The 26,981-nt window shown below is 55.5% G+C and overlaps 1 protein-coding gene across 2 annotated transcripts in view; it reads right to left on the bottom strand.

Annotated features, from left to right (window-relative positions):
* FRYL (FRY like transcription coactivator) overlaps positions 1–24,589 on the bottom strand; it is a 409,884-nt gene extending 385,295 nt beyond the window's left edge. For both annotated transcript variants that reach the window (XM_069744494.1, XM_069744495.1), the window contains exon 1: positions 24,372–24,589. The gene's annotated coding sequence lies outside the window, so the exon portion shown is untranslated. The remainder of the gene's footprint in view (positions 1–24,371) is intronic.
* Between the last annotated feature and the right edge of the window lie 2,392 nt (positions 24,590–26,981).

The raw sequence follows: 26,981 nt of genomic DNA, 5'->3' as shown, positions 1-26,981 counted from the left end.
GTTTATACCGTTCCGCGTTTGGTAAAATTGATAAAGCAGTTTTATTCTTCGGGTCAGTACGATTACAGCGACACCTCATTCATATCATTTTTTTATGTTTTGGCGCTTTTATACGATAAAAACTTTTATAGAAAAAAATAATTATTTTTGCATCGCTTTATTCTCAGGATTATAACTGAGAATAAAGGCGGCTTGTTTTTTGCGGAACAAGATGTCGCTTTCAGCGGTACCATGGTTATTTATATCTGTCTTTTTGATCGTGTGTTATTCCACTTTTTGTTCGGCGGTATGCTAATAAAGCGTTGTTTTTTTGCCTCTTTTTTTTTCTTACGGTGTTTACTGAAGGGGTTAACTAGTGGGCCAGTTTTATAGGTCGGGTTGTTACGGACGCGGCGATACTAAATATGTGTACTTTTATTGTTTGTTTTTTATTAAATAATAATAATCTTTATTTTTATATAGCGCTAACATTCCGCAGCGCTTTACAGGTTGCACACATTATCATCACTGTCCCTGATGGGGCTCACAATCTAGAATCCCTATCAGTATGTCTTTGGAATGTGGGAGGAAACCGGAGTGCCCGGAGGAAACCCACGCAAACACGGAGAGAACATACAAACTCTTTGCAGATGTTGTCCTGGGTGGGATTAGAACCCAGGACCCCAGCGCTGCAAGGCTGCAGTGCTAACCACTGCGCCACCGTGCTGCCCATTATTATTTAGATAAAGAAATGTATTTATGGGAATAATATTTTTTTTTTTTCATTATTTAGGAATATTTTTTTTTTTTTTTTTTTTTTTTTTTTTTTTTTTACACATTTGGAAAAAAAATTTTTTAACTTTTTTTACTTTGTCCCAGGAAGGGGACATCACAGATCGATGATCTGACAGTTTGCACAGCACTCTGTCAGATCACCGATCTCACTTACAGCACTGCAGGCCACCTCCCTCTCTGCAGGACCCGGATGCCGCGGCCATCTTGGATCCGGGTCCAGCAAGGAGGTAGGAGACACTCGCAGCTACGCGATCACATCGCGTTGCTGCGGGGGGCTCAGGGAGCCCCCTCCCTGCGCGATGCTTCCCTATACCGCCGGCACATCGCGATCATGTTTGATCGCGGTGTGCCGGGGGTTAATGTGCCGGGGGCGGTCCGTGACCGCTCCTGGCACATAGTGCCAGATGTCAGCTGCGATAGTCAACTGACAACTGGCCGCGATCGGCCGCGCTCCCCCCGTGACCGCGGCCGATCGCATATGACGTACTAATAATAATAATAATAATAATAATAATAATTTTATTTATATAGCGCCAACATATTCCGCAGCGCTTTACAAATTATAGAGGGGACTTGTACAGACAATAGACATTACAGCATAACAGAAATACAGTTCAAAACAGATACCAGGAGGAGTGAGGGCCCTGCTCGCAAGCTTACAAACTATGGGGAAAAGGGGAGACACGAGAGGTGGATGGTAACAATTGCTTTAGTTATTCGGACCAGCTATAGTGTAAGGCTCAGGTGTTCATGTAAAGCTGCATGAACCAGTTATCAGCCTAAGTATGTAGCAGTACAGACACAGAGGGCTAATACTGCATATCCCGTCGGTGGGAATTAAAGCCCACCCCACCTCGATGGGATAGTACGTCATATGGGATTATGGGGTTAAACATCCCAAGGAGCACTGTGCAAGCGATCATATTGAAATGGAAGGAGTATCATACCACTGCAAATCTACCAAGACCCACCCGTCCCTCTAAACTTTCATCTCAAACAAGGAGAAGACTGATCAGAGATGCAGCCAAGAGGCCCATGATCACTCTGGATGAACTGCAGAGATCTACAGCTGAGGTGGGACAGTCTGTCCATAGGACAACAATCAGTCCTACACTGCACAAATCTCGCCTTTATGGAAGAGTGGCAAGAAGAAAGCCATTTCTCAAAGATATCAATAAAAAATGTTCTTTAAAGTTTGCAACAAGCCACCTGGGAGACACACCAAACATGTGGAAGAAGGTGCCCTGGTCAGATGAAACCAAAATCGAACGTTTTGGCAACAATGCCAAACGATATGTTTTGCATAAAGGCAACACAGCTCATCACCCTGAACACACCATCCCCACTGTCAAACATGGTGGTGGCAGTATCATGGTTTGGGCCTGCTTTTCTTTAGCAGGGACAGGGAAGATGGTTAAAATTGATGGAAAGATGGATGGAGCCAAATACAGGACCATTCTTGAAGAAAACCTATTGGAGTCTGCAAAAGACCTGACACTGGGACGGAGATTTGTCTTCTAACACGATAATGATCTCAAACAAAGCAAAATCTAGAATGGAATGGTTCACAAATAAACGTATCCAGGTGTTAGAATGGCCAAGTCAAAGTCCAGACCTCAATCCAATCGAGAATCTGTGGAAAGAGCTGAAAACTGCTGTTCACAAACGATCTCCATCAAACCTCACTGAGCTCGAGCTGTTTGCCAAGGAAGAATGGGCAAGAATTTCAGTCTCTCGATGTAAAAAACTGATAGAGACATACCCCAAGCGACTTGCAGCTGTAATCACAGTAAAAGGTGGCGCAACAAAGTATTAAGCTAAAGGGGCCGAATAATATTGCACACCCCACTTTTCAGTTTTTTACATTTTTAAGGAAATTCAAATAGCCAATACATTTCATTCAACTTCACAATTGTGTTCCACTGGTTGTTGATTCTTCACCAAAAAGTTACTTTTGGTATCTTTATGTTTGAAGCATGATATGTGGGAAAAGGTTGAAAAGTTCCAGGGAGCCGAATACTTTCTCAAGGCACTATCTCTTAATTGACTGCTTGGTGCAGTTTTGATAGAATCCCTGTTTTCTCTGATGTGGCAGTGCTCTGAATGCTGAGATGTGTATAACCCCACCTACGCCATTGATTGGCAGCTATCTGTGTACACTGGACACTGTCAGCTAGCTGCTAATCAGTGGCGAGAGTGGGGTTACACTGATTAGCCAGACTACCTGGCATAAATCTTGTAGCCCTGTGTTGATAATTTCCTCTGGATAAAACTGATTGTTGAAACTACAGAACACAGTCCGATAGGCGACATTCATGGAATCAGGCTCTCTGCCCTTACATTATGCTACTCTCAGATTACCGTAAGTAGTAGAAACCTGCTTACAGATTCCCTTTAAGCGGGTCATAAACGTTAGATAACTGTCGGCCAATAACACGGTCTATCAACCTCCATCGCACAGACATGATGAACCTAGAGGAGCATGAATGTGTTCTCAGTAGGTAGAGGGGAGAAGCTCCTACTGCTGGAGAGATCTGATAATCCCTGAGGACAAAAGGATCGGCCAGATGAAATGACGCATACCCCGATTCTCATCTCCTCAGGGGAGAGCCCCCATTCACGCTAGACAGGGGGGCTCAGCAGACAAACATCTAATGTCATTAGCTTTGGTAGCCATCTATGCATTCTGCACTGTCCAATGTGGCCTATAAGAATTGTGAGAACACCCATGGTCTTCGGTGGAGACCCCCATGCCGTGACTGGGCTCCTCATTGCTGGCAATGCTAACTGTAGGAGAAGAGGACCCCTGATCTCCAGATTGTGGCACCTGAGAAGTCATTGAGTCTAATGAGGCAAACTCAGTCCAAAGTATTTGGAGCCGGGTCCTGGAGCCCAGAGAAGCAACAAAGGTCCCGCTGCCCCATATGAGAAGACCAGGACTTTTAAAGACCCTTGATGTTGGGACTCTGTTGTAGATTTGGGGCCCACGAGTTGCACGTTACGCAGTTGCCATCAGTCATGGAGATTACCTGTGCTGTGAATGAGGCCGGACAGGAAAGCTCCACATCTCTACGGTTACTCAGTACTAAACATTAGTCACGGAAGTCACAGTCCAAATAAGAAAGGTTCAGCCACCACTGCAGTCAGACAGGACCCCGGAGGCAACAAGTCATTACTAACAAGTCAATAACCGGAAACCAGGAGGACAATGTGATCAGTGTGAGGAGCACAAGCCAGATAATGATTATAGGGAGCAGGATACCGGGACGTGACCAGAGTCTGAGGAAAGTCTGCTCAGCCTCGCTGTAGGCCGCAAGGCATCACTCATGGTGTCCACCATGGGCTCCTCTCGCCAAGAAATAGCTCCAAACCTGGACCCCCAACAATTCTACTGACATCACCATCAGACTACAGGCCAATGCCCATCACAGCCGCCCGATGCAAGCGTTACTCCGCCAGACAGCTAACTCGCACATAATATGGGTTCACCGTCCACTTCAGATGGACCCAGCAGGAGAAGCGACGAGAACATTGGAGGAGTCAGAGCGGTCCGTCTGTTTACTGCTGCTAAATCTGTGGATTAATATTGTACGTGTCCAGACGACCAGCGGTGGACCACGTGTGAGGCGCCATGCATATGCTCCATTGTACCTGAACCAGGCAAGCCCAAGCCTAGCTACAGGATGTGTGGGCATCCACAGCATCTCAGACCACACCACAATAAATAGGGGTAGGGTCACAGGGTTAAGGCGATGTCCTCAGCTGGGGGATCATAAGACTTGTCAGACCCCACAATGGAGGCCAAGTGTAGTGACAGCACTGCATGGGGCCGTGTAAGCGCTAACAGGCGGCACTTTTGCTGGCGTTGTTAGCGGTCGTACTGTAGTGGGCCCGCCGCGATATTTAGGAACCGAGCAGCACAATTCAGACGGACTTCCTAAGTCACAACGGACATTTCTAGTTTACTATGTTAAAAATGTATAAGAGTAGAGCGCGGCGGATCAGGGAGGTCAGACGCAAAAGGAAGCAGCCGAAACACCTAGAAGAAGACGACCACCAGGAATGGGAGATCACCTTATGAATATAGGGGAAGCCCACCCTACTCCAGCTACTGGAGCACAGAAAGACCAGCATGTGGGAGAAAAGCAAAAGGGGGTCCGACAAAACCTTACTCCACTGGGGGGAGAGCTCCTCCATAGATGTCTGATCCTGCAGACCAGGGTGGAGGAGGAGGTGGCGGGGGTCTCTGGCAGATCAGCAATGCAGCCGGCAATGATCATGGTCCAGGATCTCCATCCAGTCACTATGGGGCAGTATGTGTGGATTTAGCGCAGGTGTGCCCTCCTCTGCTGGTGGCAGGTCACACACAGGTAGTTATCAGTGACCACAGGTAGTTATCAGCATTAGTGTGCGAGCTCCTGGGACCGGTGACCGCTGTACCGTGTGCTCAGTGCTGCCCCCTGTGCTGGTGGCAGGTCACATACAGGTAGTTATCAGTGACCCCCGCCTGCAGCATTAGTGTGCGAGCTCCTGGGACCGGTGACCACTGTACCGTGTGCTCAGTGCTGCCCTCTGTGCTGGTGGCAGGTCACACACAGGTAGTTATCAGTGACCCCCGCCTGCAGCATTAGTGTGCGAGCTCCTGGGACCGGTGACAGCTGTACCGTGTGCTCAGTGCTGCCCCCTGTGCTGGTGGCAGGTCACATACAGGTAGTTATCAGTGACCCCCGCCTGCAGCATTAGTGTGCGAGCTCCTGGGACCGGTGACCACTGTACCGTGTGCTCAGTGCTGCCCCCTGTGCTGGTGGCAGGTCACATACAGGTAGTTATCAGTGACCCCCGCCTGCAGCATTAGTGTGCGAGCTCCGGGGACCAGTGACCGCTGTACCGTGTGCTCAGTGCTGCCCCCTGTGCTGGTGGCAGGTCACATACAGGTAGTTATCAGTGACCCCCGCCTGCAGCATTAGTGTGCGAGCTCCTGGGACCGGTGACGGCTGTACCGTGTGCTCAGTGCTGCCCCCTGTGCTGGTGGCAGGTCACATACAGGTAGTTAACAGTGACCACCGCCTGCAGCATTAGTGTGCGAGCTCCTGGGACCGGTGACCGCTGTACAGTGTGCTCAGTGCTGCCCCCTGTGCTGGTGGCAGGTCACACACAGGTAGTTATCAGTGACCCCCGCCTGCAGCATTAGGCCGGCTTCACACTTGTGAGTTTTACGGACGTAAGAGCGCAGAAACTACGTCCGTAAAACTCGCAAAAAATACGGCACAATTATTCTCTATGCCCCTGCTCCTATCTGCCGTATTTTACTGATCAGTATTATACGGCTGTCTACGGCCGTACAAAATCGCAGCATGCTGCGTTTTTCACCGTACTGCGCAAGAAATACGCCAATGAAAGTCTATGGAAGCGTGAAAAATACGGATTACACACGGACAAGCAGTGTGACTTGCGAGAAATACGCAGCGGTGTTAGAGAGAAAAGCCGGCAATTCAGTGCGGTGTACAGTAAAATCACACTGACAGCTTACAGTAGAATAGGTAGAATAAATGTGTACACATAGAATAGGTATATATATATATATATATATATATATATATATATATATATATATATATATATATATATATATATGTGTCAGTGAGACACATATATGTATATATATTAATATTTATTCCAGCGCTATACAGCTTAAAAGCCGGTAATTCAATTACCGGCTTTTTCTTTCTCCTTCCTAAAACCCGACATGATTTGAGACATGGTTTACATACAGTAAACCATGTCTTCTCTCCATTTTTTTTGCAGATTCCACACTACTAATGTCAGTAGTGTGTATCTGCAAAATTTGGCCGTTCTATCTACTAAATTAAAGTGTTAACTGGCGGAAAAAAATTGGCGTGGGCTCCTGCGCAATTTTCTCCGCCAGAGTAGTAAAGCCAGTGACTGAGGGCAGATATTAATAGCCTGGAGAGGGTCCATGGTTATTGGCCCCCCCCCCCTGGCTAAAAACACCTGCCCCCAGCCACCCCAGAAAAGGCACATCTGGAAGATGCGCCTATTCTGGCACTTGGCCACTCTCTTCCCATTCCCGTGTAGCGGTGGGATATCGGGTAATGAAGGGTTAATGCCACCTTGCTATTGTAAGGTGACATTAAGCCTAATTAATAATGGAGAGGCGTCAATTATGACACCTATCCATTATTAATCCAATTGAATGAAAGGGTTAAAAAAAAAACACACATTATTAAAAATTATTTTAATGAAATAAAAAAAAAGGTTGTTGTAATATTTTATTTAACGCCCAATCCAATCACTGAAGACCCTCGTTCTGTGAAAGAAAAAAACATAATAAACCAACAATATACTTACCTTCCGCAGATCTGTAAAGTCCAACGATGTAAATCCATCTGAAGGGGTTAAAATATTTTGCAGCAAGGAGTTCCGCTAATGCAGGCTGCTCCTTGCTGCAAAACCCAGGGGAATGAAGCTAAATATAGGTCAATGATCTATATTTAGCTTCATTTGTGGTGAGGCGCCCTCTGCTGGCTGTTCATAGATCGTGGGAACTTACCTAGAAAGCCTGAGAGCTTTCTAGGAAAGTTCCCACGATCTAGGAACAGCCAGCAGAGGGCGCCTCACCACAAATGAAGCTAAATATAGGTCATTGACCTACTTTACCTTCATTTTCCGGGGTTTTTGCAGCCATGAGCATCATTGCATTAGCAAAGCTCGTGGCTGCAAAATATTTTAACCCCTTCAGATGGATTTACATCGTTGGACGTTACCGATCTGCGGAAGGTAAGGATATTGTTGGTTTATTATGTTTTTTTACTTACAGAACGAGGGTCTTCAGTGACTGGATTGGGCGTAGAATAAAATACTCCAACAACCATTGTTTTTATTTCATTAAAATAATTTTAAATAATGTGTTTGTTTTATTTAACCCTTTACTACAATTGGATTAATAATGGATAGGTGTCATAATTGACGCCTCTCCATTATTAATTTGGCTTAATGTCGCCTTACAATAGCAAGGTGGCATTAACCCTTCATTACCCCATATCCCACCGCTACACGGGAATGGGAAGAGAGTGGCCAAGTGCCAGAATAGGCGCATCTTCCAGATGTGCCTTTTCTGGGGTGGCTGGGGGCAGGTGTTTTTAGCCGGGGGGGGGGCCAATAACCGTGGACCCTCTCCAGGCTATTAGTATCTGCCCTCAGTCACTGGCTTTACTGCTCTGGCGGAGAAAATTGCGCGGGAGCCCACGCCAATTTTTTCCGCCATTTAACCCTTTAATTTAGTAGATAGAACGGCCAAATTTTGCAGATACACACTACTGACATTAGTAGTGTGGAATCTGCAAAAAAAAAAAGGAGAGAAGACATGGTTTACTGTATGTAAACCATGTCTCAAATCATGTCGGGTATTAGGAAGGAGAAAGAAAAAGCTGGTAATTGAATTACCGGCTTTCAAGCTGTATAGCGCTGGAAAAAATATTAATATAGATACATATATGTGTCTACTGATATCTATATATACATATATAGACAGTATATATATATATATTTTTTTCTTTTTGGGACACATGGATCACTTCTATAGCGGTATGTTGGTTTTGCAAGCCTGCGAGAAAACCACGCAGTACGGATGCCATACGGATTACATACGGAGGATGCCATGCGCAAAAAACGCTTACACACCCTGCCTACGGAGGAGCTACGGACCACTATTTTCGGGACTTTTCAGCGTATTACGGCCGTAATATACGGACCGTATTTTCATACGCTGAGTGTGAAGCCGGCCTTAGTGTGCGAGCTCCTGGGACCGGTGACTGCTGTACCGTGTGCTCAGTGCTGCCCCCTGTGCTAGTGGCAGGTCACACACAGGTAGTTATCAGTGACCCCCGCCTGCAGCATTAGTGTGCGAGCTCCTGGGACCGGTGACCGCTGTACCGTGTGCTCAGTGCTGCCCCCTGTGCTGGTGGCAGGTCACATACAGGTAGTTATCAGTGACCCCCGCCTGCAGCATTAGTGTGCGAGCTCCTGGGACCGGTGACGGCTGTACCGTGTGCTCAGTGCTGCCCCCTGTGCTGGTGGCAGGTCACACACAGGTAGTTATCAGTGACCCCCGCCTGCAGCATTAGTGTGCGAGCTCCTGGACCGGTGACCGCTGTACCGTGTGCTCAGTGCTGCCCCCTGTGCTGGTGGCGGGTCACACACAGGTAGTTATCAGTGACCCCCGCCTGCAGCATTAGTGTGCGAGCTCCTGGACCGGTGACCGCTGTACCGTGTGCTCAGTGCTGCCCCCTGTGCTGGTGGCAGGTCACACACAGGTAGTTATCAGTGACCCCCGCCTGCAGCATTAGTGTGCGAGCTCCTGGACCGGTGACCGCTGTACCGTGTGCTCAGTGCTGCCCCCTGTGCTGGTGGCAGGTCACACACAGGTAGTTATCAGTGACCCCCGCCTGCAGCATTAGTGTGCGAGCTCCTGGACCGGTGACCGCTGTACCGTGTGCTCAGTGCTGCCCCCTGTGCTGGTGGCGGGTCACACACAGGTAGTTATCAGTGACCCCCGCCTGCAGCATTAGTGTGCGAGCTCCTGGACCGGTGACCGCTGTACCGTGTGCTCAGTGCTGCCCCCTGTGCTGGTGGCAGGTCACACACAGGTAGTTATCAGTGACCCCCGCCTGCAGCATTAGTGTGCGAGCTCCTGGACCGGTGACCGCTGTACCGTGTGCTCAGTGCTGCCCCCTGTGCTGGTGGCAGGTCACACACAGGTAGTTATCAGTGACCCCCGCCTGCAGCATTAGTGTGCGAGCTCCGGGGACCAGTGACCGCTGTACTGTGTGCTCAGTGCTGCCCCCTGTGCTGGTGGCAGGTCACACACAGGTAGTTATCAGTGACCCCCGCCTGCAGCATTAGTGTGCGAGCTCCTGGACCGGTGACCGCTGTACCGTGTGCTCAGTGCTGCCCCCTGTGCTGGTGGCAGGTCACATACAGGTAGTTATCAGTGACCCCCGCCTGCAGCATTAGTGTGCGAGCTCCGGGGACCGGTGACCGCTGTACTGTGTGCTCAGTGCTGCCCCCTGTGCTGGTGGCAGGTCACACACAGGTAGTTATCAGTGACCCCCGCCTGCAGCATTAGTGTGCGAGCTCCGGGGACCGGTGACCGCTGTACCGTGTGCTCAGTGCTGCCCCCTGTGCTGGTGGCAGGTCACACACAGGTAGTTATCAGTGACCCCCGCCTGCAGCATTAGTGTGCGAGCTCCGGGACCGGTGACCGCTGTACCGTGTGCTCAGTGCTGCCCCCGGTGCTGGTGGCAGGTCACACACAGGTAGTTATCAGTGACCACCGCCTGCAGCATTAGTGTGCGAGCTCCTGGGACCGGTGACCGCTGTACCGTGTGCTCAGTGCTGCCCCCTGTGCTGGTGGCAGGTCACATACAGGTAGTTATCAGTGACCCCCGCCTGCAGCATTAGTGTGCGAGCTCCTGGGACCGGTGACGGCTGTACCGTGTGCTCAGTGCTGCCCCCTGTGCTGGTGGCGGGTCACACACAGGTAGTTATCAGTGACCCCCGCCTGCAGCATTAGTGTGCGAGCTCCGGGGACCGGTGACCGCTGTACTGTGTGCTCAGTGCTGCCCCCTGTGCTGGTGGCAGGTCACACACAGGTAGTTATCAGTGACCCCCGCCTGCAGCATTAGTGTGCGAGCTCCGGGGACCGGTGACCGCTGTACTGTGTGCTCAGTGCTGCCCCCTGTGCTGGTGGCAGGTCACATACAGGTAGTTATCAGTGACCCCCGCCTGCAGCATTAGTGTGCGAGCTCCGGGGACCGGTGACTGCTGTACCGTGTGCTCAGTGCTGCCCCCCTGTGCTGGTGGCAGGTCACATACAGGTAGTTATCAGTGACCCCCGCCTGCAGCATTAGTGTGCGAGCTCCTGGACCGGTGACTGCTGTACCGTGTGCTCAGTGCTGCCCCCGATGCTGGTGGCAGGTCACACACAGGTAGTTATCAGTGACCACCGCCTGCAGCATTAGTGTGCGAGCTCCTGGGACCGGTGACCGCTGTACCGTGTGCTCAGTGCTGCCCCCTGTGCTGGTGGCAGGTCACATACAGGTAGTTATCAGTGACCCCCGCCTGCAGCATTAGTGTGCGAGCTCCTGGGACCGGTGACGGCTGTACCGTGTGCTCAGTGCTGCCCCCTGTGCTGGTGGCGGGTCACACACAGGTAGTTATCAGTGACCCCCGCCTGCAGCATTAGTGTGCGAGCTCCTGGGACCGGTGACCGCTGTACCCTGTGCTCAGTGCTGCCCCCTGTGCTGGTGGCAGGTCACACACAGGTAGTTATCAGTGACCCCCGCCTGCAGCATTAGTGTGCGAGATTCGGGGACCGGTGACCGCTGTACCGTGTGCTCAGTGCTGCCCCCTGTGCTGGTGGCAGGTCACGTACAGGTAGTTATCAGTGACCCCCGCCTGCAGCATTAGTGTGCGAGCTCCTGGACCGGTGACCGCTGTACTGTGTGCTCAGTGCTGCCCCCTGTGCTGGTGGCAGGTCACGTACAGGTAGTTATCAGTGACCCCCGCCTGCAGCATTAGTGTGCGAGCTCCTGGACCGGTGACCACTGTACTGGGTGCTCAGTGCTGCCCCCTGTGCTGGTGGCAGGTCACATACAGGTAGTTATCAGTGACCCCCGCCTGCAGCATTAGTGTGCGAGCTCCTGGGACCGGTGACCACTGTACTGTGTGCTCAGTGCTGCCCCCTGTGCTGGTGGCAGGTCACATACAGGTAGTTATCAGTGACCCCCGCCTGCAGCATTAGTGTGCGAGCTCCGGGGACCGGTGACCACTGTACCGTGTGCTCAGTGCTGCCCCCTGTGCTGGTGGCAGGTCACACACAGGTAGTTATCAGTGACCCCCGCCTGCAGCATTAGTGTGCGAGCTCCTGGGACCAGTGACGGCTGTACCGTGTGCTCAGTGCTGCCCCCTGTGCTGGTGGCAGGTCACACACAGGTAGTTATCAGTGACCCCCGCCTGCAGCATTAGTGTGCGAGCTCCTGGGACCGGTGACGGCTGTACCGTGTGCTCAGTGCTGCCCCCTGTGCTGGTGGCAGGTCACACACAGGTAGTTATCAGTGACCCCCGCCTGCAGCATTAGTGTGCGAGCTCCGGGGACCGGTGACCGCTGTACTGTGTGCTCAGTGCTGCCCCCTGTGCTGGTGGCAGGTCACATACAGGTAGTTATCAGTGACCCCCGCCTGCAGCATTAGTGTGCGAGCTCCTGGACCGGTGACTGCTGTACCGTGTGCTCAGTGCTGCCCCCGGTGCTGGTGGCAGGTCACACACAGGTAGTTATCAGTGACCACCGCCTGCAGCATTAGTGTGCGAGCTCCTGGGACCGGTGACCGCTGTACCGTGTGCTCAGTGCTGCCCCCTGTGCTGGTGGCAGGTCACATACAGGTAGTTATCAGTGACCCCCGCCTGCAGCATTAGTGTGCGAGCTCCTGGGACCGGTGACGGCTGTACCGTGTGCTCAGTGCTGCCCCCTGTGCTGGTGGCGGGTCACACACAGGTAGTTATCAGTGACCCCCGCCTGCAGCATTAGTGTGCGAGCTCCTGGGACCGGTGACCGCTGTACCCTGTGCTCAGTGCTGCCCCCTGTGCTGGTGGCAGGTCACACACAGGTAGTTATCAGTGACCCCCGCCTGCAGCATTAGTGTGCGAGATTCGGGGACCGGTGACCGCTGTACCGTGTGCTCAATGCTGCCCCCTGTGCTGGTGGCAGGTCACATACAGGTAGTTATCAGTGACCCCCGCCTGCAGCATTAGTGTGCGAGCTCCTGGACCGGTGACCGCTGTACTGTGTGCTCAGTGCTGCCCCCTGTGCTGGTGGCAGGTCACGTACAGGTAGTTATCAGTGACCCCCGCCTGCAGCATTAGTGTGCGAGCTCCTGGACCGGTGACCACTGTACTGGGTGCTCAGTGCTGCCCCCTGTGCTGGTGGCAGGTCACATACAGGTAGTTATCAGTGACCCCCGCCTGCAGCATTAGTGTGCGAGCTCCTGGACCGGTGACCACTGTACTGTGTGCTCAGTGCTGCCCCCTGTGCTGGTGGCAGGTCACATACAGGTAGTTATCAGTGACCCCCGCCTGCAGCATTAGTGTGCGAGCTCCGGGGACCGGTGACCACTGTACCGTGTGCTCAGTGCTGCCCCCTGTGCTGGTGGCAGGTCACACACAGGTAGTTATCAGTGACCCCCGCCTGCAGCATTAGTGTGCGAGCTCCTGGGACCGGTGACCACTGTACTGTGTGCTCAGTGCTGCCCCCTGTGCTGGTGGCAGGTCACATACAGGTAGTTATCAGTGACCCCCGCCTGCAGCATTAGTGTGCGAGCTCCGGGGACCGGTGACCACTGTACCGTGTGCTCAGTGCTGCCCCCTGTGCTGGTGGCAGGTCACATACAGGTAGTTATCAGTGACCCCCGCCTGCAGCATTAGTGTGCGAGCTCCTGGGACCGGTGACCACTGTACTGTGTGCTCAGTGCTGCCCCCTGTGCTGGTGGCAGGTCACATACAGGTAGTTATCAGTGACCCCCGCCTGCAGCATTAGTGTGCGAGCTCCGGGGACCGGTGACCACTGTACCGTGTGCTCAGTGCTGCCCCCTGTGCTGGTGGCAGGTCACACACAGGTAGTTATCAGTGACCCCCGCCTGCAGCATTAGTGTGCGAGCTCCTGGGACCAGTGACGGCTGTACCGTGTGCTCAGTGCTGCCCCCTGTGCTGGTGGCAGGTCACACACAGGTAGTTATCAGTGACCCCCGCCTGCAGCATTAGTGTGCGAGCTCCGGGGACCGGTGACGGCTGTACCGTGTGCTCAGTGCTGCCCCCTGTGCTGGTGGCGGGTCACATACAGGTAGTTATCAGTGACCCCCGCCTGCAGCATTAGTGTGCGAGCTCCTGGGACCAGTGACGGCTGTACCGTGTGCTCAGTGCTGCCCCCTGTGCTGGTGGCAGGTCACACACAGGTAGTTATCAGTGACCCCCGCCTGCAGCATTAGTGTGCGAGCTCCTGGGACCGGTGACCGCTGTACCGTGTGCTCAGTGCTGCCCCCTGTGCTGGTGGCGGGTCACATACAGGTAGTTATCAGTGACCCCCGCCTGCAGCATTAGTGTGCGAGCTCCTGGGACCAGTGACGGCTGTACCGTGTGCTCAGTGCTGCCCCCTGTGCTGGTGGCGGGTCACATACAGGTAGTTATCAGTGACCCCCGCCTGCAGCATTAGTGTGCGAGCTCCTGGGACCAGTGACGGCTGTACCGTGTGCTTAGTGCTGCCCCCTGTGCTGGTGGCAGGTCACATACAGGTAGTTATCAGTGACCCCCGCCTGCAGCATTAGTGTGCGAGCTCCTGGGACCGGTGACTGCTGTACCGTGTGCTCAGTGCTGCCCCCTGTGCTGGTGGCAGGTCACATACAGGTAGTTATCAGTGACCCCCGCCTGCAGCATTAGTGTGCGAGCTCCTGGGGCCGGTGACAGCTGTACCGTGTGCTCAGTGCTGCCCCCTGTGCTGGTGGCAGGTCACACACAGGTAGTTATCAGTGACCCCCGCCTGCAGCATTAGTGTGCGAGCTCCTGGGGCCGGTGACAGCTGTACCGTGTGCTCAGTGCTGCCCCCTGTGCTGGTGGCGGGTCACACACAGGTAGTTATCAGTGACCCCCGCATTAGTGTGCGAGCTCCTGGGACCGGTGACCACTGAACTGTGTGCTCAGTGCTGCCCCCTGTGCTGGTGGCAGGTCACACACAGGTAGTTATCAGTGACCCCCGCCTGCAGCATTAGTGTGCGAGCTCCTGGGACCGGTGACCGCTGTACTGTGTGCTCAGTGCTGCCCCCTGTGCTGGTGGCAGGTCACACACAGGTAGTTATCAGTGACCCCCGCCTGCAGCATTAGTGTGCGAGCTCCGGGGACCAGTGACCGCTGTACCGTGTGCTCAGTGCTGCCCCCTGTGCTGGTGGCGGGTCACACACAGGTAGTTATCAGTGACCCCCGCCTGCAGCATTAGTGTGCGAGCTCCTGGGACCGGTGACCGCTGTACCGTGTGCTCAGTGCTGCCCCCTGTGCTGGTGGCAGGTCACACACAGGTAGTTATCAGTGACCCCCGCCTGCAGCATTAGTGTGCGAGCTCCTGGGACCGGTGACCGCTGTACTGTGTGCTCAGTGCTGCCCCCCTGTGCTGGTGGCAGGTCACACACAGGTAGTTATCAGTGACCCCCGCCTGCAGCATTAGTGTGCGAGCGCCTGGGACCGGTGACCGCTGTACCGTGTGCTCAGTGCTGCCCCCTGTGCTGGTGGCAGGTCACACACAGGTAGTTATCAGTGACCCCCGCCTGCAGCATTAGTGTGCGAGCTCCTGGGACCGGTGACCGCTGTACTGTGTGCTCAGTGCTGCCCCCCTGTGCTGGTGGCAGGTCACACACAGGTAGTTATCAGTGACCCCCGCCTGCAGCATTAGTGTGCGAGCGCCTGGGACCGGTGACTGCTGTACTGTGTGCTCAGTGCTGCCCCCTGTGCTGGTGGCGGGTCACACACAGGTAGTTATCAGTGACCCCCGCCTGCAGCATTAGTGTGCGAGCTCCTGGGACCGGTGACCACTGTACTGTGTGCTCAGTGCTGCCCCCTGTGCTGGTGGCGGGTCACATACAGGTAGTTATCAGTGACCCCCGCCTGCAGCATTAGTGTGCGAGCGCCTGGGACCAGTGACCGCTGTACCGTGTGCTCAGTGCTGCCCCCTGTGCTGGTGGCAGGTCACACACAGGTAGTTATCAGTGACCCCCGCCTGCAGCATTAGTGTGCGAGCGCCTGGGACCGGTGACCGCTGTACTGTGTGCTCAGTGCTGCCCCCTGTGCTGGTGGCGGGTCACACACAGGTAGTTATCAGTGACCCCCGCATGTGCGAGCTCCGCGGACCGGTGACCGCTGTACCGTGTGCTCAGTGCTGCCCCCTGTGCTGGTGGCGGGTCACATACAGGTAGTTATCAGTGACCCCCGCCTGCAGCATTAGTGTGCGAGCTCCTGGGACCAGTGACGGCTGTACCGTGTGCTCAGTGCTGCCCCCTGTGCTGGTGGCAGGTCACACACAGGTAGTTATCAGTGACCCCCGCCTGCAGCATTAGTGTGCGAGCTCCTGGGACCAGTGACGGCTGTACCGTGTGCTCAGTGCTGCCCCCTGTGCTGGTGGCAGGTCACATACAGGTAGTTATCAGTGACCCCCGCCTGCAGCATTAGTGTGCGAGCTCCTGGGACCGGTGACCGCTGTACCGTGTGCTCAGTGCTGCCCCCCTGTGCTGGTGGCAGGTCACACACAGGTAGTTATCAGTGACCCCCGCCTGCAGCATTAGTGTGCGAGCTCCTGGACCGGTGACTGCTGTACCGTGTGCTCAGTGCTGCCCCCTGTGCTGGTGGCAGGTCACACACAGGTAGTTATCAGTGACCCCCGCCTGCAGCATTAGTGTGCGAGCTCCTGGGACCAGTGACGGCTGTACCGTGTGCTCAGTGCTGCCCCCTGTGCTGGTGGCAGGTCACATACAGGTAGTTATCAGTGACCCCCGCCTGCAGCATTAGTGTGCGAGCTCCTGGGACCGGTGACCGCTGTACCGTGTGCTCAGTGCTGCCCCCCTGTGCTGGTGGCAGGTCACACACAGGTAGTTATCAGTGACCCCCGCCTGCAGCATTAGTGTGCGAGCTCCTGGACCGGTGACTGCTGTACCGTGTGCTCAGTGCTGCCCCCTGTGCTGGTGGCAGGTCACACACAGGTAGTTATCAGTGACCCCCGCCTGCAGCATTAGTGTGCGAGCTCCTGGACCGGTGACTGCTGTACCGTGTGCTCAGTGCTGCCCCCGGTGCTGGTGGCGGGTCACACACAGGTAGTTATCAGTGACCCCCGCCTGCAGCATTAGTGTGCGAGCTCCTGGGACCGGTGACCGCTGTACTGTGTGCCCAGTGCTGCCCCCTGTGCTGGCGGCAGGTCACATACAGGTAGTTATCAGTGACCCCCGCCTGCAGCATTAGTGTGCGAGCTCCTGGACCGGTGACTGCTGTACCGTGTGCTCAGTGCTGCCCCCTGTGCTGGTGGCAGGTCACACACAGGTAGTTATCAGTGACCCCCGCCTGCAGCATTAGTGTGCGAGCTCCTGGACCGGTGACTGCTGTACCGTGTGCTCAGTGCTGCCCCCGGTGCTGGTGGCGGGTCACACACAGGTAGTTATCAGTGACCCCCGCCTGCAGCATTAGTGTGCGAGCTCCGGGGACCGGTGACTGCTGTACCGTGTGCTCAGTGCTGCCCCCGGTGCTGGTGGCAGGTCACACACAGGTAGTTATCAGTGACCCCCGCCTGCAGCATTAGTGTGCGAGCTCCTGGACCGGTGACTGCTGTACCGTGTGCTCAGTGCTGCCCCCGGTGCTGGTGGCGGGTCACACACAGGTAGTTATCAGTGACCCCCGCCTGCAGCATTAGTGTGCGAGCTCCGGGGACCGGTGACCGCTGTACCGTGTGCTCAGTGCTGCCCCCGGTGCTGGTGGCAGGTCACACACAGGTAGTTATCAGTGACCCCCGCCTGCAGCATTAGTGTGCGAGCTCCTGGGACCAGTGACGGCTGTACCGTGTGCTCAGTGCTGCCCCCGGTGCTGGTGGCGGGTCACACACAGGTAGTTATCAGTGACCCCCGCCTGCAGCATTAGTGTGCGAGCTCCTGGACCGGTGACTGCTGTACCGTGTGCTCAGTGCTGCCCCCTGTGCTGGCGGCAGGTCACATACAGGTAGTTATCAGTGACCCCCGCCTGCAGCATTAGTGTGCGAGCTCCTGGACCGGTGACTGCTGTACCGTGTGCTCAGTGCTGCCCCCTGTGCTGGTGGCGGGTCACACACAGGTAGTTATCAGTGACCCCCGCCTGCAGCATTAGTGTGCGAGCTCCTGGGACCAGTGACGGCTGTACCGTGTGCTCAGTGCTGCCCCCGGTGCTGGTGGCGGGTCACACACAGGTAGTTATCAGTGACCCCCGCCTGCAGCATTAGTGTGCGAGCTCCTGGACCGGTGACCGCTGTACCGTGTGCTCAGTGCTGCCCCCTGTGCTGGTGGCGGGTCACACACAGGTAGTTATCAGTGACCCCCGCCTGCAGCATTAGTGTGCGAGCTCCGGGGACCGGTGACCGCTGTACCGTGTGCTCAGTGCTGCCCCCTGTGCTGGTGGCAGGTCACACACAGGTAGTTATCAGTGACCCCCGCCTGCAGCATTAGTGTGCGAGCTCCTGGGACCAGTGACCGCTGTACCGTGTGCTCAGTGCTGCCCCCTGTGCTGGTGGCAGGTCACACACAGGTAGTTATCAGTGACCCCCGCCTGCAGCATTAGTGTGCGAGCTCCTGGGACCAGTGACCGCTGTACCGTGTGCTCAGTGCTGCCCCCTGTGCTGGTGGCAGGTCACACACAGGTAGTTATCAGTGACCCCCGCCTGCAGCATTAGTGTGCGAGCTCCTGGGACCAGTGACCGCTGTACCGTGTGCTCAGTGCTGCCCCCTGTGCTGGTGGCAGGTCACACACAGGTAGTTATCAGTGACCCCCGCCTGCAGCATTAGTGTGCGAGCTCCGGGGACCGGTGACCGCTGTACCGTGTGCTCAGTGCTGCCCCCTGTGCTGGTGGCAGGTCACACACAGGTAGTTATCAGTGACCCCCGCCTGCAGCATTAGTGTGCGAGCTCCTGGGACCGGTGACCGCTGTACCGTGTGCTCAGTGCTGCCCCCTGTGCTGGTGGCAGGTCACACACAGGTAGTTATCAGTGACCCCCGCCTGCAGCATTAGTGTGCGAGCTCCTGGGACCGGTGACTGCTGTACCGTGTGCTCAGTGCTGCCCCCTGTGCTGGTGGCGGGTCACACACAGGTAGTTATCAGTGACCCCCGCCTGCAGCATTAGTGTGCGAGCTCCTGGGACCAGTGACCTCTGTACCGTGTGCTCAGTGCTGCCCCCTGTGCTGGTGGCGGGTCACACACAGGTAGTTATCAGTGACCCCCGCCTGCAGCATTAGTGTGCGAGCTCCTGGGACCGGTGACCGCTGTACCGTGTGCTCAGTGCTGCCCCCTGTGCTGGTGGCAGGTCACACACAGGTAGTTATCAGTGACCCCCGCCTGCAGCATTAGTGTGCGAGCTCCTGGGACCAGTGACGGCTGTACCGTGTGCTCAGTGCTGCCCCCTGTGCTGGTGGCAGGTCACACACAGGTAGTTATCAGTGACCCCCGCCTGCAGCATTAGTGTGCGAGCTCCTGGGACCGGTGACCGCTGTACCGTGTGCTCAGTGCTGCCCCCTGTGCTGGTGGCGGGTCACATACAGGTAGTTATCAGTGACCCCCGCCTGCAGCATTAGTGTGCGAGCTCCTGGGACCAGTGACGGCTGTACCGTGTGCTCAGTGCTGCCCCCTGTGCTGGTGGCGGGTCACATACAGGTAGTTATCAGTGACCCCCGCCTGCAGCATTAGTGTGCGAGCTCCTGGGACCAGTGACGGCTGTACCGTGTGCTTAGTGCTGCCCCCTGTGCTGGTGGCAGGTCACATACAGGTAGTTATCAGTGACCCCCGCCTGCAGCATTAGTGTGCGAGCTCCTGGGACCGGTGACTGCTGTACCGTGTGCTCAGTGCTGCCCCCTGTGCTGGTGGCAGGTCACATACAGGTAGTTATCAGTGACCCCCGCCTGCAGCATTAGTGTGCGAGCTCCTGGGGCCGGTGACAGCTGTACCGTGTGCTCAGTGCTGCCCCCTGTGCTGGTGGCGGGTCACACACAGGTAGTTATCAGTGACCCCCGCCTGCAGCATTAGTGTGCGAGCTCCTGGGACCGGTGACCGCTGTACCGTGTGCTCAGTGCTGCCCCCTGTGCTGGTGGCAGGTCACACACAGGTAGTTATCAGTGACCCCCGCCTGCAGCATTAGTGTGCGAGCTCCTGGGGCCGGTGACAGCTGTACCGTGTGCTCAGTGCTGCCCCCTGTGCTGGTGGCGGGTCACACACAGGTAGTTATCAGTGACCCCCGCCTGCAGCATTAGTGTGCGAGCTCCGGGGACCAGTGACCGCTGTACTGTGTGCTCAGTGCTGCCCCCTGTGCTGGTGGCGGGTCACACACAGGTAGTTATCAGTGACCCCCGCCTGCAGCATTAGTGTGCGAGCTCCTGGGACCGGTGACCGCTGTACCGTGTGCTCAGTGCTGCCCCCTGTGCTGGTGGCAGGTCACACACAGGTAGTTATCAGTGACCCCCGCCTGCAGCATTAGTGTGCGAGCTCCTGGGACCGGTGACCGCTGTACTGTGTGCTCAGTGCTGCCCCCCTGTGCTGGTGGCAGGTCACACACAGGTAGTTATCAGTGACCCCCGCCTGCAGCATTAGTGTGCGAGCGCCTGGGACCAGTGACCGCTGTACCGTGTGCTCAGTGCTGCCCCCTGTGCTGGTGGCAGGTCACACACAGGTAGTTATCAGTGACCCCCGCCTGCAGCATTAGTGTGCGAGCTCCTGGGACCGGTGACCGCTGTACCGTGTGCTCAGTGCTGCCCCCTGTGCTGGTGGCAGGTCACACACAGGTAGTTATCAGTGACCCCCGCCTGCAGCATTAGTGTGCGAGCTCCTGGGACCGGTGACCGCTGTACTGTGTGCTCAGTGCTGCCCCCTGTGCTGGTGGCGGGTCACATACAGGTAGTTATCAGTGACCCCCGCCTGCAGCATTAGTGTGCGAGCGCCTGGGACCAGTGACCGCTGTACCGTGTGCTCAGTGCTGCCCCCTGTGCTGGTGGCAGGTCACACACAGGTAGTTATCAGTGACCCCCGCCTGCAGCATTAGTGTGCGAGCGCCTGGGACCGGTGACCGCTGTACTGTGTGCTCAGTGCTGCCCCCTGTGCTGGTGGCGGGTCACACACAGGTAGTTATCAGTGACCCCCGCATGTGCGAGCTCCGCGGACCGGTGACCGCTGTACCGTGTGCTCAGTGCTGCCCCCTGTGCTGGTGGCGGGTCACATACAGGTAGTTATCAGTGACCCCCGCCTGCAGCATTAGTGTGCGAGCTCCTGGGACCAGTGACGGCTGTACCGTGTGCTCAGTGCTGCCCCCTGTGCTGGTGGCAGGTCACACACAGGTAGTTATCAGTGACCCCCGCCTGCAGCATTAGTGTGCGAGCTCCTGGGACCAGTGACGGCTGTACCGTGTGCTCAGTGCTGCCCCCTGTGCTGGTGGCAGGTCACATACAGGTAGTTATCAGTGACCCCCGCCTGCAGCATTAGTGTGCGAGCTCCTGGGACCGGTGACCGCTGTACCGTGTGCTCAGTGCTGCCCCCCTGTGCTGGTGGCAGGTCACACACAGGTAGTTATCAGTGACCCCCGCCTGCAGCATTAGTGTGCGAGCTCCTGGACCGGTGACTGCTGTACCGTGTGCTCAGTGCTGCCCCCTGTGCTGGTGGCAGGTCACACACAGGTAGTTATCAGTGACCCCCGCCTGCAGCATTAGTGTGCGAGCTCCTGGGACCAGTGACGGCTGTACCGTGTGCTCAGTGCTGCCCCCTGTGCTGGTGGCAGGTCACATACAGGTAGTTATCAGTGACCCCCGCCTGCAGCATTAGTGTGCGAGCTCCTGGGACCGGTGACCGCTGTACCGTGTGCTCAGTGCTGCCCCCCTGTGCTGGTGGCAGGTCACACACAGGTAGTTATCAGTGACCCCCGCCTGCAGCATTAGTGTGCGAGCTCCTGGACCGGTGACTGCTGTACCGTGTGCTCAGTGCTGCCCCCTGTGCTGGTGGCAGGTCACACACAGGTAGTTATCAGTGACCCCCGCCTGCAGCATTAGTGTGCGAGCTCCTGGACCGGTGACTGCTGTACCGTGTGCTCAGTGCTGCCCCCGGTGCTGGTGGCGGGTCACACACAGGTAGTTATCAGTGACCCCCGCCTGCAGCATTAGTGTGCGAGCTCCTGGGACCGGTGACCGCTGTACTGTGTGCTCAGTGCTGCCCCCTGTGCTGGTGGCAGGTCACATACAGGTAGTTATCAGTGACCCCCGCCTGCAGCATTAGTGTGCGAGCTCCTGGGACCGGTGACTGCTGTACCGTGTGCTCAGTGCTGCCCCCGGTGCTGGCGGCAGGTCACATACAGGTAGTTATCAGTGACCCCCGCCTGCAGCATTAGTGTGCGAGCTCCTGGACCGGTGACTGCTGTACCGTGTGCTCAGTGCTGCCCCCTGTGCTGGTGGCAGGTCACACACAGGTAGTTATCAGTGACCCCCGCCTGCAGCATTAGTGTGCGAGCTCCTGGACCGGTGACTGCTGTACCGTGTGCTCAGTGCTGCCCCCGGTGCTGGTGGCGGGTCACACACAGGTAGTTATCAGTGACCCCCGCCTGCAGCATTAGTGTGCGAGCTCCGGGGACCGGTGACTGCTGTACCGTGTGCTCAGTGCTGCCCCCGGTGCTGGTGGCAGGTCACACACAGGTAGTTATCAGTGACCCCCGCCTGCAGCATTAGTGTGCGAGCTCCTGGACCGGTGACTGCTGTACCGTGTGCTCAGTGCTGCCCCCGGTGCTGGTGGCGGGTCACACACAGGTAGTTATCAGTGACCCCCGCCTGCAGCATTAGTGTGCGAGCTCCGGGGACCGGTGACCGCTGTACCGTGTGCTCAGTGCTGCCCCCGGTGCTGGTGGCAGGTCACACACAGGTAGTTATCAGTGACCCCCGCCTGCAGCATTAGTGTGCGAGCTCCTGGGACCAGTGACGGCTGTACCGTGTGCTCAGTGCTGCCCCCGGTGCTGGTGGCGGGTCACACACAGGTAGTTATCAGTGACCCCCGCCTGCAGCATTAGTGTGCGAGCTCCTGGACCGGTGACTGCTGTACCGTGTGCTCAGTGCTGCCCCCTGTGCTGGCGGCAGGTCACACACAGGTAGTTATCAGTGACCCCCGCCTGCAGCATTAGTGTGCGAGCTCCTGGACCGGTGACTGCTGTACCGTGTGCTCAGTGCTGCCCCCTGTGCTGGTGGCGGGTCACACACAGGTAGTTATCAGTGACCCCCGCCTGCAGCATTAGTGTGCGAGCTCCTGGGACCAGTGACGGCTGTACCGTGTGCTCAGTGCTGCCCCCGGTGCTGGTGGCGGGTCACACACAGGTAGTTATCAGTGACCCCCGCCTGCAGCATTAGTGTGCGAGCTCCTGGACCGGTGACTGCTGTACCGTGTGCTCAGTGCTGCCCCCTGTGCTGGTGGCGGGTCACACACAGGTAGTTATCAGTGACCCCCGCCTGCAGCATTAGTGTGCGAGCTCCGGGGACCGGTGACCGCTGTACCGTGTGCTCAGTGCTGCCCCCTGTGCTGGTGGCAGGTCACACACAGGTAGTTATCAGTGACCCCCGCCTGCAGCATTAGTGTGCGAGCTCCTGGGACCAGTGACCGCTGTACCGTGTGCTCAGTGCTGCCCCCTGTGCTGGTGGCAGGTCACACACAGGTAGTTATCAGTGACCCCCGCCTGCAGCATTAGTGTGCGAGCTCCTGGGACCAGTGACCGCTGTACCGTGTGCTCAGTGCTGCCCCCTGTGCTGGTGGCAGGTCACACACAGGTAGTTATCAGTGACCCCCGCCTGCAGCATTAGTGTGCGAGCTCCGGGACCGGTGACCGCTGTACCGTGTGCTCAGTGCTGCCCCCTGTGCTGGTGGCAGGTCACACACAGGTAGTTATCAGTGACCCCCGCCTGCAGCATTAGTGTGCGAGCTCCGGGGACCGGTGACCGCTGTACCGTGTGCTCAGTGCTGCCCCCTGTGCTGGTGGCAGGTCACACACAGGTAGTTATCAGTGACCCCCGCCTGCAGCATTAGTGTGCGAGCTCCTGGGACCGGTGACCGCTGTACCGTGTGCTCAGTGCTGCCCCCTGTGCTGGTGGCAGGTCACACACAGGTAGTTATCAGTGACCCCCGCCTGCAGCATTAGTGTGCGAGCTCCTGGGACCGGTGACTGCTGTACCGTGTGCTCAGTGCTGCCCCCTGTGCTGGTGGCGGGTCACACACAGGTAGTTATCAGTGACCCCCGCCTGCAGCATTAGTGTGCGAGCTCCTGGGACCGGTGACCGCTGTACCCTGTGCTCAGTGCTGCCCCCGGTGCTGGTGGCGGGTCACACACAGGTAGTTATCAGTGACCCCCGCCTGCAGCATTAGTGTGCGAGCTCCTGGGACCGGTGACCGCTGTACCGTGTGCTCAGTGCTGCCCCCTGTGCTGGTGGCAGGTCACACACAGGTAGTTATCAGTGACCCCCGCCTGCAGCATTAGTGTGCGAGCTCCTGGGACCGGTGACTGCTGTACCGTGTGCTCAGTGCTGCCCCCTGTGCTGGTGGCAGGTCACACACAGGTAGTTATCAGTGACCCCCGCCTGCAGCATTAGTGTGCGAGCTCCTGGGACCGGTGACTGCTGTACCGTGTGCTCAGTGCTGCCCCCTGTGCTGGTGGCAGGTCACATACAGGTAGTTATCAGTGACCCCCGCATGTGCGAGCTCCGCGGACCGCTGTACCGTGCAGGCTGCGCTGCCCCCCGCTGTGTGCACTCACCGGGCCGGAGAAGACCGCGGGGCTCCGGATCCGATCTCCTCTCTACGTCCGCTGCCTTTTAACCGCTGTCGCCTCCGGTTCACACCCTGCGCCGCTATCGGTGATATTTCCATCCGAGTCCAGTTCCCACCCGCTCCCGCAAAACGTCCAGATTCTTTCTTTCACACTCTCAGCCTCTCTATTCTTTTCTCTTCCCCCTCGATTCTCCGACGTTAGTTACACGCTAAACGCTCATTGGCTCGCAGGATGCGGAAGGTGGGCGTGGACATAAAAACCGGAAAGCTTATTGGATGGCGGAGGTGTCAATATTACTAGGAGAGAGTCACCGCCTCCTTCTTGTCTAAGCTCACAGCATGTCGACAGACATCAGCCTGTCAATCACACAGCGATGTCTCCAATAACGCGTGGGATTGGCTGAAGGGGTAGAGAGGTAATGCCTCTCCAAGCAGAGAGGCAATGATCTGATTGGCTTACTGCTGAAAACATGACCCCGCCCACAGGGTATTGCATGAATATGATTGGGTCAGAATATTAGTTTACTTGCCACACCTTTTTATTGATTGGCTGGGCGCGGTGTCAATATAACGCAGACTTCAGACATGTTCTACACATGTTGCTGCAGTGTTTGTGCTTCGGAGCGCTGCAGGCGGTCACCAGACCGGAGTCTGCGCACTACAGACAGCCGTACAGGGTCCGTGGGATAATGCTGGAGGTGTATGTGATGGGGGGCAGCCATTGTGGAGCCCCTCTGGACGGTGTCATCAGGTTTCGGGAGACAGAAACACATGGGCTACTTGCACAGTGAACAAGTCTGTATGATCATGTTCACACACCACCAAGAAACCTGAAGACACAAAAGAGAATAGTAAAACCAAAAACACTCAGTTTGAAAAAAATGTTGCAGTAATCCGCAAGTGCTAGTAAAAGATGTAAAAAACAGGGTATTTGGTTGATACGTTTTTTGCAAAAAATGTATACTAAGCTGCTCTACCAATCTTCACGGTATACCCTTATCAGAGCAGTCCTAACTAATGTATGCAATCCCTATCTGATGTATTTAAAAACCTGATCATCTGTATATAACCTGTGTGAACAGGGTTCAGAGAGGAAAAATCCATGTGTGCATACAGGGTAGAACAGCTTTTGTGCAGATAGCCCAAGAGGAGTGGTGGAACTCCCCAGTCTTGTAGACACAAGAGAACAATTATGGAAACAGAAACACATGGGCTACTTGCACAGTGAACAAGTCTGTATGATCATGTTCACACACCACCAAGAAACCTGAAGACACAAAAGAGAATAGTAAAACCAAAAACACTCAGTTTGAAAAAAATGTTGCAGTAATCCGCAAGTGCTAGTAAAAGATGTAAAAAACAGGGTATTTGGTTGATACTTGTTCACTGTGCAAGTAGCCCATGTGTTTCTGTTTCCATAATTGTTCTCTTGTGTCTACAAGACTGGGGAGTTCCACCACTCCTCTTGGGCTATCTGCACAATAGCTGTTCTACCCTGTATGCACACATGGATTTTTTCCTCTCTGAACCCTGTTCACACAGGTTATATACAGATGATCAGGTTTTTAAATACATCAGATAGGGATTGCATACATTAGTTAGGACTGCTCTGATAAGGGTATACCGTGAAGATTGGTAGAGCAGCTTAGTATACATTTTTTGCAAAAAACGTATCAACCAAATACCCTGTTTTTTACATCTTTTACTAGCACTTGCGGATTACTGCAACATTTTTTTCAAACTGAGTGTTTTTGGTTTTACTATTCTCTTTTGTGTCTTCAGGTTTCGGGAGACATTTGGCTTGATAATTTACTTCTTGCTCCGTAGATGTTTTGCGCCACTTTTTCATTTGTCTTCTTTTTTTTTTTTCACTATCTCCTAAAAAAACCTTTTTTTTTTATCTAAATGTTTGTCAGATTCCTAAAATGCATATTTTTCCCAAATGTCGCATATTTTGGACGCATCTCAAACTTACACCCCCTTCCCCGCCACCCGCTGTAAGGTTTCTGCGACTATTTAAAGGGATCCTGACACCATTTTTTGGCTTATGAACCCTGCACATTATCCGTAAGATGATAAGAATGGGGTTCTCCTCAGTCGCGCCCCCGCAGACCTCCTAATAAGGGTGTGATACTTGTCCCGCATTGTATGCAGATTGTGCGGTCCGATCGGTGTCGCCCCGTTCCCTTCACAACAGGCGCCCCGAGGCCTCCAGCGCAGCGGAATCGGAGGCCAACCAGGCGCGAGACGTCATCCACTTCCATGCACTTATAAGAGGCGACGTCAAAGGGATCGGGGCGGCGCTGATCACAATGTGAATTCGCCTATCGGACCGGGCCGCACAATTTACTCACAGCGCAGGGCAAGGATAAAACCCTTTTTCTAAGGTATGCAGGGGCACGTCTAGTCTGAGGACATAAAGGGGTTGCAGGAACCGCATTCGTATGATCTTCAAGCTGATGAGCAGGGTTTATAAGCCAGAAATCTGGTGACGGGTTCCCTTTAAAGTATTTGTCATTTCTGGTGCTGAAAAATAGCAATTTGACTTTGCATCCAGCTCATGAACCATGAGTGCCATTTTCAAGAACTTTGAGCA

This window comes from Ranitomeya imitator, chromosome 1, assembly GCF_032444005.1.
Source record: "Ranitomeya imitator isolate aRanImi1 chromosome 1, aRanImi1.pri, whole genome shotgun sequence".
Taxonomy (NCBI): Eukaryota; Metazoa; Chordata; class Amphibia; order Anura; family Dendrobatidae; genus Ranitomeya; species Ranitomeya imitator.
The sequence above is the reverse complement of the archived record's forward strand: the minus strand, read 5'-3'. Positions and strand labels throughout refer to the sequence as shown.